Here is a 12,265-nt window from a genome sequence, read left to right on the forward strand (position 1 = left end):
ACATGCATACTACATACTAAATACATACTGCATATATACTACATTCATACAACATACATGCATACTACATACTACATACATACTACATTCATACAACATACATACATGCATACTACATACATACTACATATATATTACATTCATACAACATACATACATGCATACTACATACTACATATATACTACATTCATACAACATACATACATACAACATGCTACAGACCTACAACATACATACATACAACATGCTACAGACCTACAAAATACATACTACATACATACTACATACATACATACATACATACATACATACATAAAACATGCTACAGACATACAACATATATATACTACATACAATACATTCATACATTCATACAATACATACATATAGACATACAGTACATATAACATAGAGTACATCCTCACCATCACTTGTCACTTTGATCCCCGAAGCCAGTGTCATCTATAAAAAATATGAAAATAACAAACAACCGATATACTCCCTGATCTGCAGAAATCCACGAGTGTCCCACGACGATCTCCTGCACTGCATCACTGAGAGGTTACTTATGTTCACTGGTCTCACTTTATGGCAAAAGCTGCGTGGGAACTTTCTCACACAGCAATGCCAAAAGTGAGACTAGGGACTATTTTTTTTTACAGTGGCGGAGGAATACAGTGCAGAAGGATACTTACCTCCTGTCATTTTCTATTCCTGGGGCCCCTAGAGAGCGGTTGCTCGTCGTGGGACACTCGTGGATTTCTGCGGATCAGGGAGTATATCGGTTGTTTGTTATTTTCATATTCTTTATAGATGACACTGGCTTCGGGGATCAACGTGACAAGTGATGGTGAGGATGTACTCTGTTATATGTACTGTATGTCTATATGTATGTATTGTATGAATGTATTGTATGTAGTATGTATGTAGTATGTATTTTGTATGTCTGTAGCATGTTGTATGTATGTTGTATGTATGTACTATGCATGTATGTATGTTGTATGAATGTAGTATGTATGTAGTATGTAGTATGTATGTTGTATGAATGTAGTATATATGTAGTATCTATGTAGTATGAAGTATGCATGTATGTATGTTGTATGAATGTAGTATATATGAAGTATGTATGCATGTTGTATGAATGTAGTATATATGTAGTATGTACTATGTATGTATGTATGTTGTATGAATGTAGTATATATTTAGTATGTATGTAGTATGCATGTATGTATGTTGTATGAATGTAGTATGTATGTAGTATGTATGTAGTATGTAGTATGCATGGATGTATGTTGTATGAATGTACACTGTGTTCCAAATTATTATGCAAATAATATTTCCTCATATTTCCTCTAAATTACCTATATGAATTGCAGTCATTGTTATTTTCCAGTCATCTACTATTCTAGTATAATTGCAATGTTTTTGAACAAACTGCCTTTGAAAACAGTATGTTTTTAAAAATAAGAAACACTCAAAATGCATGTTCCAAATTATTATGCACAGCAGAGTTTTCAACCTTTTTATTTTGAACAAAAAAATGGTCAATTGTGAAATTATAAGCATTATCAGCTTATTACAAAATGAAATCAAACAGTTTTCAAGTCAAAACTTTATTCTAGGTAATGTTACATTTGCACATAGGACCCCTTGTTTGAAAGAAGCTTCTGAACTCTATCGTCCATTGAATTTGTCAGTTTTTGGATGGTTTGTGATTTAATTGTTTTGCATGTGGACAGAATACCCTCCCAGAGCTGTTGCTTAGATGTGAACTGCCTCCCGCCATCATAGACACTCCTTTTGATGATGCTCCAGAGGTTCTCAATGGGGTTAGGGTCAGGGGAAGATGGTGGCCACACCATAAGTTTGTCCTCTTTCATGCCCATAGCAGCCAGAGATGCAGATGTGTTATTTGCAGCATGAGACGGTGCATTATCATGCATGAAAATGATCTTGCTGCGGAAAGCACGGTTCTTCCTCTTGAACCATGGCAAGAAGTGCTGTTTTAGAAACTCCACATAGATTATGGAGTTCATCTTTACCCCTTCATGGATCCTAAAGGGGCCGACAATCTCTCTCCCCATGATTCCAGTCCAAAACATTTCTCCACCTCCTCCTTGTTGGCACCTTAGTTGTGTTTTCATGGGGTGTCCATCAACCAGCCATCCTCCACTCCATCCATCTGGACCATCGACCGTTGCACGGCACTCATCGGTGAACAAAACAGTTTGGAAGTCAGTCTTCATGTATCGTTTGGCCCACTGGAGCCGTTTCTGCTTGTGTGCAGTGGATAGAGGTGGTCAACAGGATGGCTTACGCACAGCTGCATACCTCTGAAGGACCCTGCATCTTGTTGTTCGGGGGACGTTGGAGGCACCAGCAGCTTCAAAAACTTATCTGCTGCTATGACAAGGCATTTTTGCAGCTGCTCTTTTAACCTGACACAATTGCCTGTTGGAAAGATTCCTCAATTTTTCCTTATCAGCACACATGTGTGCTGGGAATCAGCTACATACTTCTTGATTGTGCGATGATCACGATGAAGTGTCTTGGCAATGTTGATTGTAGTCATGCCTTGACCTAAATACTCCACAATTTGTTGCTTCTCAGCAGCCTACACATCCTTTTTCTTTCCCATTTTGGCAAAAAATGTAGGCTGCTTAATAATGTGGAACAGCCTTCTTAAGTAGTCTTGCCTTTATTTGGACACACCTGCCAAACTAATTTGCACAGGTATCATAAGGGATGGGGGCAATACTCTAGCATCACTGCGTTGAGAAACATGTGATGGTGTCTCCGCAGTGTTGAATGTTGATCTCCATGAGTTCATTTTTCACAGTCTTTTATTAGGCATTGCTCCTACTAGCCAGTTTCCTACTCCACACTGATGAGGGGCAATACCCCGAAACAGCTGTCTGTGGATGGGATACCATGTTTTGGCATAGGTGGTTTCCTTCATTGGAGACTGCCCTTCCCATGGTTGTTCCTTCCCGGTGAAAGACCTGGCTAGTCATTGCTTGCGTTGAGAAACATGTGATGGTGTCTCCGCGGCTCTTGATTTACATGTTTTTGCATATTTCCCATAAGGGATGGGGGCAATGCTCTAGCATCACTGCGTTGAGAAACATGTGATGGTGTCTCCGCAGTGTTGGATGTTGATCTCCATGAGTTCATTCTTCCTCATTTTTCTCACTCCCATTTCAGCTGGAGGTAGATGCTTCTGAGATTGGTGCAGGAGCCGTTTTGTCCCAAAGAGATCCGGTGACTTCTAAGATGAATCCCAGTGCCTTCTTTTCTCAAAAATTCTCCCCATCTGAACGTAATTATGACGTGGGGAATCGTGAATTGTTGGCCATGAAATGGGCATTTGAAGAGTGGAGACGTTGGTTGGAGGGAGCTAGACATCAAGTTGTGGTCCTCACCGACCAAAAGAATTTGATTTATCTTGAATCAGCCAAACGCTTGAATCCTAGACAGGCTAGGTGGGCCTTGTTTTTCACGCGTTTTAATTTTGTGGTCTTTTTTCTTCCGGGCACTAAGAATGTTAAGGCGGATGCCCTTTCTAGGAGTTTCTTTGCCGATTCTCTTGATGTGACCGAGCCTACTAAATGAGGGTGTAGTTCTTTCCACCATCTCACCCGATTTGAGACGTGCCCTGGAGGAATTTCAGGAGGACAAACCTGAACGTTGCCCTATGGGAAAATTGTATGTCCCTGTCCAGTGGAGGAAAAGAGTAATGTCTGAAATTCATTGCTCCGTGTTGGCTGGTCATCCAGGTATTTTTGGTACCAGAGATTTGGTGAGTCAGTATTTTTGGTGGCCTGCCTTATCTCGTGATGTCAGGAATTTTGTGCAGTCCTGTGGGACTTGTTCTCGGTCCAAGCCCTGTTCTCATTCTAGTTGGTTGTTGATGCCCCTGCCGGTGCCCAGGAGGCCATGGACTCATATCTAAATGGATTTTATTTCTGATCTTCCTGTCTCTCAGAGGATGACTGTTATCTGGGTGATCTGTGATAGATTTTCTAAGATGGTCCATCTTGTACCACTCCGAAAGTTGCCATCTTCTTCCGAGTTGGTGCCCTTGTTTTTACAACAGGTGGTTCGGTTGCACAGGATTCCTGAGAACATTGTGTTGGACAGAGGGGTCCAGTTTGTTTCCAGAATTTGGAGAGCTTTTTGTTCCAAACTGGGAATTCAGTTATCTTTCTCCTCTGCATTTCATCCTCAGACCAATGGGCAGACTGAGAACAAGCCAGACTTTGGAATCCTATTTGAGATGTTTCATATCTGCTGATCAGGATGACTGGGTCTCATTTTTGCCCTTGGCCGAATTTGTGCTAAACAATAGGGCTATTTCTGCCACTTTGATGTCGCCCTTTTTCTGTAACTTTGGGTTTCATCCTCAATTTTCTTCAGGGCAGGTGGAATCTTCGGCCTGGCCAAGTGTGGATTCTGTGGTAGAGAGAATGCAGCAGATTTGGGACCAAGTGGTGGATAAGTTGTCCCACTCTCAGGAAAAAGCCCAACGGTTTTCCAACTGGCTTAGGACCATTGGTCCCCGGTTTGAACTGGGTGATATGGTTTGGTTGTCTTCAAAGAATATTCCTATGAAGGTTGCGTCTCCAAAATTCATGCCAAGATTCATTGGACCTTATAAGATTTTGGAAATCCTTAATCCCGTTTCTTTCCGTTTGCCTCTTCCAGTTATGTTTAAGATTCATAACGTGTTTCATAAATCCTTGTTGAAGAGGTTTGTAGAGCCAGTAGTTCCCATGGCGGTGCCTCCTGACCCTGTATTGGTTAATGGTAATTTGGAGTATGAGGTAGAGAAAATTTTGGATTCTCGTTTGGCTAGACGGAGACTCCAGTACTTGGTCAAATGGAAGGGATATGGCCATGAGGATAATTCTTGGGTCTCTGCTTCTGACATTCATGCCGAAAGATGGGTTTGTGCTTTTCACTGGGCCCATCCTGACCGGCCTTGTGGCATGGATGAGGGTTCGGTGACCTCTCCTCAAGGGGGAGTACTGTTGTGAATTCTCTCTCTGGCTTCCCTCTGGTGATTACTGAAGGTAGTGGAGCTGATCTGATTGACAGAGGCTTGCCACCTGATAATGAGGAAGTCAATTGGAGATCTGGGGTTTCAGATTGGGATTTAAGATAGCTGACTCCCTCTATCGCTGCTGGTGATTTTCCTCCTGTGCCTTCTGAGGTCTGATGTCTCCTGCTCTGTCCCTGAATGTTCAGCTAAGTGGTTCATTTGCTTCTCTGTTTGCATTTGATCTGGTTTTGTCTATCTCTGCTTTAGTGCGGGTCAGCCAGCTCCGGCTGGGGCTGTGCTGAATCACCGCCCATATGTTACTGCTTGTGCCAGTTTGTTTTGTCCCCTGTTATATTGGTCTCTTTTTGCTTTGCTTTCAGAATATACCAGACTGCTGATATAGTAGGGGGGAAGTCGTACGACTTCAGTGTTTTTGTGCATCAGACATGTTGGACTTTTGCAGGGTTTTTTGCGTGATTGCAGACAGTGTCTTTCCTTTTCTGTCCTGTCTAGTCAGTGTGGGCCCCATCGTTTGCTCAGTCTATTTTTCTGCCTGCGTTTGTGTTTTCCTCTTGTCTCACCGACAATATATGTTTGGGGGCTATCTATTCCTTTGGGGTTTGCTCTGGGGCAGTTTAGATTTCCCCTTTCTTGCTTTAGGCTTAGTTAGCTCTCCGGCTGTGCCGAGGCATCTAGGATCATCATAGGTACGCTCCACGGCTACTGCTAGTTGTGTGGACAGGATCAGGGGTCTGCAACCGTTTAGTTACCAACCTCTCTGGTTTTCTGTGGCTTAGCTTGGGCCTGCTATCCTCCTCGGTGCCCCTTCATAACAGTTACCATCATTTAATGAGTTTTAATTTTTTTTTAAAATTCCGTGGAAGCATGGTTGAAAAGCAATGTCTGACTTTCATTTATTCCTTTTCATAGATTTTTGATTTATTACTTTTGTCAGATTCAAGTTATTTCTGTCACCATTGTGGGTTTTTCTATCATTAAATGAGGAGTACCAACAATTTTGACCACATGTGCATGAATGAGGAGTGGTCTGCCTGCTGAGCTGCAACAAAACACTTCAAAATTTGCTCCAAAGATTGATTTGTCATCTCTGTTTGACCATTGCTTTCAGGGTGGTAAGCAGGGGATAAAGACAAGTCAATCCCCAGTTTAATACAAAAATCTCTCCAAAACCTGGAGACAAATTGCACACCCCTATCAGACACAATGTTAAGAGGAATTCTATGCAACCCTACTACATGGCAAATAAATAACCTAGAGAGTTTTTCTGCATTAGGTAACCCAGATAATGGAACAAAATGAGTTTGTTTACTGAAACTGTCAACTAATCACTCAGACAACAGTTTTTCCATCAGACAGAGGAAAATCCTTGATGAAATCCATGGACAAAATAGTCCATGGTCTTTCTGGAATTGGCAATGCAACCATTTCCCCAGCTGGCCGGTTATGACACATTTTAGCACATGCGCAGACTTCACAGACTGATACAAAATGTTTAATATCATTACTCATACAGGGCCACCAAAAGAGTCTGGAAATAGCTTTCTGCGTTGCTGTGACACCAGGGTGACCACCCAAGACGGAATCATGAAACTCCTATAACAGACATAATCTTAAATACACGGGTACAAATAGCTTTGACCTGGAGTGGTAGATGAGGCTAGCAACTAAGTATTACGGATTTCCAACTCCGAGGATACCACAGAAAGCACAATGTCCTTAAGAAGAACAGAGGATTGAGGTTCTGGAGATGAAACTGAATCATGACTGCGGAACAGTGCATCAGCCTTCACAAACTTAGGCCCTGGGCTGATGGTGATAGAGAACTTGAATGTAGAGAAAAAAAGACCATCTAGCTTTTCTCAGAGTTAACCTTTTAGCTGATTCAATGTAGGCTAAATTTATATGATCAGTGACCACAGTAATTTGATGAACTGCCCCTCCAAGAAATGACTCCCTTCTTCAAAAGCAAATTTAACCATTAATAACTCATGATTCCTGACATCATTTCTTTAAGAAGACAAAAATGTATTTGAGAAACATGCACATAGCCACAAATGAGTCAGAGTTTTGGGGCCCTGAGATAAAACATCCCCAACCTCGACCTCTGAAGCATCCACCTCCACAATGAATGGTTCCTGAAGATTGGGTTGGATTAGAACAGGAGCACACATAAAATACTTTTTCAATTGTTCAAAAGTCCCAAAAGCATCCAGTGACCAAACCTTAAGGTCCACCCTCTTAAGTATGAGGTCAGTAAAGGTTTAACAATCTGAGAAAATCTCTTAATGAATTTCTTATAATAGTTGTCAAATCCTAGAAAACGTTGAAACGCTTTGAGGTCGCTAGGTTGAACCAAATCAATTATAGCTTGCACCTTCCCAGGATCCATTTTACTACCATCAGCCAACAAAATGTATCCCAGAAATGAAGCTTGAACAGAAAAAATACATTTCTCAATTTTTGCAAACAAAGAATTTTCTCTCAATCTTTCTAAAACAACCTGGACATGTCCTGGTGAGAATCCAAATCAGGCAAGAAAATTAAAATATCATCAAGGTAAATAACAGCAGATCTCCCAATTCAATCAGAAAAGACATTGCTTATAAAGTTTTGAAACACTGCTGGTGCATTGGTTAACCCAAAAGGCATGACAAGATTTTCAAATAGACCCTCTGAAGTTAAAAATGCCGTTTTTCAATCATCTCCCTTCCATATGCATATTAATTTGTAAGCCCCTCTTAGATCAAGTTTGGAAAACTATTTAACCCTAGTTAGCAGATTATAAAGGTCAAGGATGAGTGGAAGTGGGTATTTATTCTTAACCATGTTCTTGTTCAGTTCTCAGAAATCAAAGCTGGGATGGAGACCCCATCTTTCTTTTTTACAAAGAAGAATTCAGCAGCCACAGGGGAGGAAGAAGGATGGATATGATCATTCTGTGAACTTTTGTTCACATAACTTTTCATGGTGGTACATTCAAGACCAGCTACAGGCAAGCTTTAGGTAATTTAGCGCCAGAAACAAGATCAATAGCACAGTAATAAGGATGATGGGGAGGTAATATCTCCTCCCCTTTTACTGAGAAAACATCTCCTCCAAAGTCTTTCTGGTACTGCGGTAGACCCTCCAGACTTGCAGAGCATACTTGCATAAAGCTTAGATATTTCTTATGACATTTGGAGCACCACTTAACAATTTCCTTCTGGCACCAATTAATAACAGGATTGTGAAAGCGCAACCATGGAAGTCACAATACCACCCCAACCGGTAACTTAACCAAAACAAAGCAGGAAATGGATTCTGATGTAAGTGCTCCTATTTGAAGCATGAATTTCACCTTTACAAATTTCACACAGTTCTGAAGTAGCGGTGTTTTATCAACTGCAAAAATTTGAATGGGTTTTGTCAAACTAACTGTCACTAATCCTAATTTCCAACCAGTTCAAAATCAATAAAGATAATGGCAAATGAGCAGTCAATGAAAGCCAATTATGGCAATGCCTGGTTCTTGAAAGGAGAAAAAGGTTACCTATTAGTCTGGGTAACCTCCTTGACTATCGCCCAGACTTCCAAGTTTTCCCAACGGCTTACTTGCATGAGGGCCAGCTCAACAGTCCTTAAAAAAATATCTTGCAAGACCGCAGTAGAAACAGAGTCCAAGATCCTATCTTTGTTTTTTGTCGACAGCATGGAAACTGGCAGCTCCATTGGCCTTACCGCGAGTAAACTTGCATGCTCCGGGGAACAATGTAAGGCATCCAGTTGCCCACCATGCCTCTCACAAATTCTGCCATCCATACGGCATGAGTTGTGGCTTCTGCCAAATAACAAGGGGGATCATGCAGAACTAGAATTCAGACAGGCCTCTATGAAATTGGCACCTAAGGGCTGCATCATTCCATTGAACCTCAGTGAACCACTGTCGGAATTCTGTAAAGTAGTCCTCAGCGGTGTGGCTCCCATGTGTCAGGTTTATGATCCTAGCCTCTGCAACCTGGATTCTCTAAGATTTGTCATAGATACAGTTGTGTGAAAAAAGTGTTTGCCCCTTCCTGATTTCCTATTTCTTTTGCATATTTTTCACACTTAAATGTTTCCGATAACCAAACAAATTTAAATATTAGGCAAAGATAATACAAGTAAACACAAAATGCAGTTTTTAAATGGAAGTCTTTACTATTAAGGGAACAAGAAATCCAAATCTACAGTGCCCTTTTTGAAAAAGTGATTGCCACCCGCTCCAACACATAAATTACCTGTGGTTTATCACATCTTTGGGAAATGGAGGTCAAATTCCCTAGCCATGCCCAGGCCTGATTACTGCCACTCCTGTTTTTAATCAAGAAATCATTTAAATAGAACCTGCCTGAGAAAGTAAGTATACCAAAGGACATCAAAAGCTAGATATCATGCCCTGATCCAAAGAAATTCTGTAACAAATGAGAAGCAAAGTAATTGAGATCTATCAGTCTGGAAAAGGTTATACAGCTACTTCTAAAGCTTTGGAACTCCAGCAAACCACAGTATGAGCCATTATCTACAAATGGCGAAAACATGGAACAGTGGTGAACCTTCCCTGGAGTGGCCGGCAGACCAAAACTATCCCAAGAGCGCAGTGACGACTCATATAAGAGGTCATAAAACATCTGCATGTAGCAGAGTGCATCTTCTGAGAATGACCACCGGTACATCAGAGAACTTCACTAAGCAAGTTATCTTGAGTAAACAGTATTTACTTCATATTTACTTCATATGGGTAAACATGAGATAAGAATTCAGTAGCACACAGTCTGTGCTGCTGCCATAATACACTCAAAAGTGAAAGTAAAAGTAACAACAACAATAGAGACCTTCCCTCCCCACAATACAGCAAACATATAACTTCACACCATCGCCATCTGCTGTCAGGCTAGTATAAAGTCCTCCCTTCACTTATAATAAGTCCTGATCTGTTGCATATGTCAACACTGCAGGCATCACTTGCCTCAGTTAAGGTCATTGTTCATGATTCCTCCATAAGAAAGAGACTGAAAAAAAATGGCCTGCATGGCAGAGTTTAAGGATGAAAACCACTGCTGAGGAATAAGAACATAAAGTCTTGTCTCAGTTTTGCCAGGAAACATCTTGATGATACCCAAGACTTTTGGGAGAATACTCTGTGGACTGACGAGACAAAAGTTGAACTTTTTGGAAGGTGTATGTTCCATTACATCTGGTGTAGAAGTAACACAGCATTTCAGAAAAGGAATATCATACCAACCATAAAATGTGGTGGTGGTGGTAGTGGGATGGTCTGGAGCTGTTTTGCTACTTCTGGACCTGGAAGACTTGCTTTGGTAAATGGAACCATGAATATTTCTGTCTACCAAAGAACCCTGAAGGAGAATGTCCGACCATCTGTTCGTGATCTCAAGCTGAAGTGCACTTGGGTTATGTTGCAGGACAATGATCCAAAACACATCAGCATGTCCACCTCTGTATAGCTTAAGGCTGGTTTCACATTAGCGCATTTTATGCGCACGCACGGCCGGGGGTAGCTCCGCCCCCGATCCGGCTCTCTGCCCGGCGTGCCCACCCCTTGCCTGTAGCGCCGCCTCCTAGCGGACGGCGGCGCCTGCGATCGGCGCACCCTATCTTTAGCATAGGGTGCGCCGATCGTGCGCAGGTCGTGCGCTAGTTGCGCTTTGACCTGCGCTGCGCACTTATGACGGTGCGCCGTGCGCGCCAAAATCCGAAAAGTTCGATTTTGGCGCGCACGGCGCACCGTCAAAAGTGCGCAGCGCAGGTCAAAGCGCAACTAGCGCACGGCCTGCGCACGATCGGCGCACCCTATGCTAAAGATAGGGTGCGCCGATCGCAGGCGCCGCTGTCCGCTAGTAGGCGGCGCTACAAGGAAGGGGAGGGCACGCCGGGCAGAGAGCCGGCTCGGGGGCGGAGCTACCCCCGGCCGTGCGCGCGCTGAAAATGCGCTAATGTGAAACCAGCCTAAGAAAAACAAAATTAAGACATTGGAGTGGCCTAGTCAAAGTCCCGACCTTAATCTGTTTGAGATGCTGTGGCATGACCTTAAAATGGCGGTTCATTCTCGGAAACCCTCCAATGTGGCTGAATTACAGCAATTCTGCAAAGATGAGTGGGCTACAATTCCTCCAGAGCATCGTAAAAGACTCTTTGTCAGTTATCCCAAACGATTGATTGCAGTTGTTGCTGCTAAGGATGGCCTAACCAATTATTAGGTTTAGGGGGCAATCACTTTTTTCATACAAGGCCCTGTATGTTTGGATTTTTTTTTCACTTAATAATAAAGACCATCATTTAAAAACTGCATTATATGTTTACTTCTGTTATCTTTGTCTAATATTTAAATTTGTTTAATCTGAAACATTTAAGTGTGACAAACATGCAAAAGAATATGAAATCAGGAAGGGGCAAAAATTCTTTTAAAAAAACTGTAACTGCTAAGGCATTAAAAAAAGGCATCAACTGGAGACTGTTCCGGGGCTTTTGGACGAGGAAAATGGCCAAATCTTTGGGCCCAATCATAATAGACACATAATTATTCCCACCTGCTTGAGACTCATCGCCTGAAGACTGGGGTTGTAGAGTAAAAAATAGCCTACAACTTTCTCTAAACACTCCAAAACTAGTTTCTCTACCCTGAAAAAGTATCAGGAAGGGTCACTTGTGGTTCGGGAGAGACTTACTGAACGTCAAAGGGGACAGACATCACAGTCTATGCTAGCATTGAAGGAGTAGAGGAAGTTTTTATAAAACTAATTATCTGACCCTACAACTGGGACAGTGATGATTCCAGAATCAGGCATTCCTTAGCTAGATCCTGCATCATCTGAGTCAAATGTACTACCTGGTCACAGAGCATGCCATACTAGCAAAAAAAAACATATATAGTCAGTTGTAATGTGGCACTTAGTCACTACTCAGGGAAATTGATAAGACAGGGTAGTCAGGAGGTCTGAGGTCAGATACCAGGAGGGCTCAAAGTATAGAGGTGTAAGGCGTAGTTAAAAATCAGTCCAGGGTCAAATGCCAGGAGGGTACATCAAACCTAGGGAGAACAACAAATGGATAGTCAGAAGCCAAATATGGGTTTAGATACCTTAAGTCAGAGAGCATCAAAAGAAGGGATAATTCACAAGAATTGTCACAACAGATCCAAAGTCATGAACAAGATCATAAGTCAG

The 12,265-nt window shown here is 42.0% G+C and overlaps 1 protein-coding gene across 1 annotated transcript in view; it reads left to right on the plus strand.

Moving 5' to 3' along the window:
* SCUBE3 (signal peptide, CUB domain and EGF like domain containing 3) overlaps window positions 1-12,265 on the plus strand; it is a 1,051,867-nt gene that overhangs the window by 151,895 nt on the left and 887,707 nt on the right. The gene's annotated exons all lie outside the window — the stretch shown is intronic.

This window comes from Dendrobates tinctorius, unplaced genomic scaffold (genome assembly GCF_039654945.1).
Source record: "Dendrobates tinctorius isolate UK_male_01 unplaced genomic scaffold, ASM3965494v1 ptg000045l, whole genome shotgun sequence".
Taxonomy (NCBI): domain Eukaryota; kingdom Metazoa; phylum Chordata; class Amphibia; order Anura; family Dendrobatidae; genus Dendrobates; species Dendrobates tinctorius.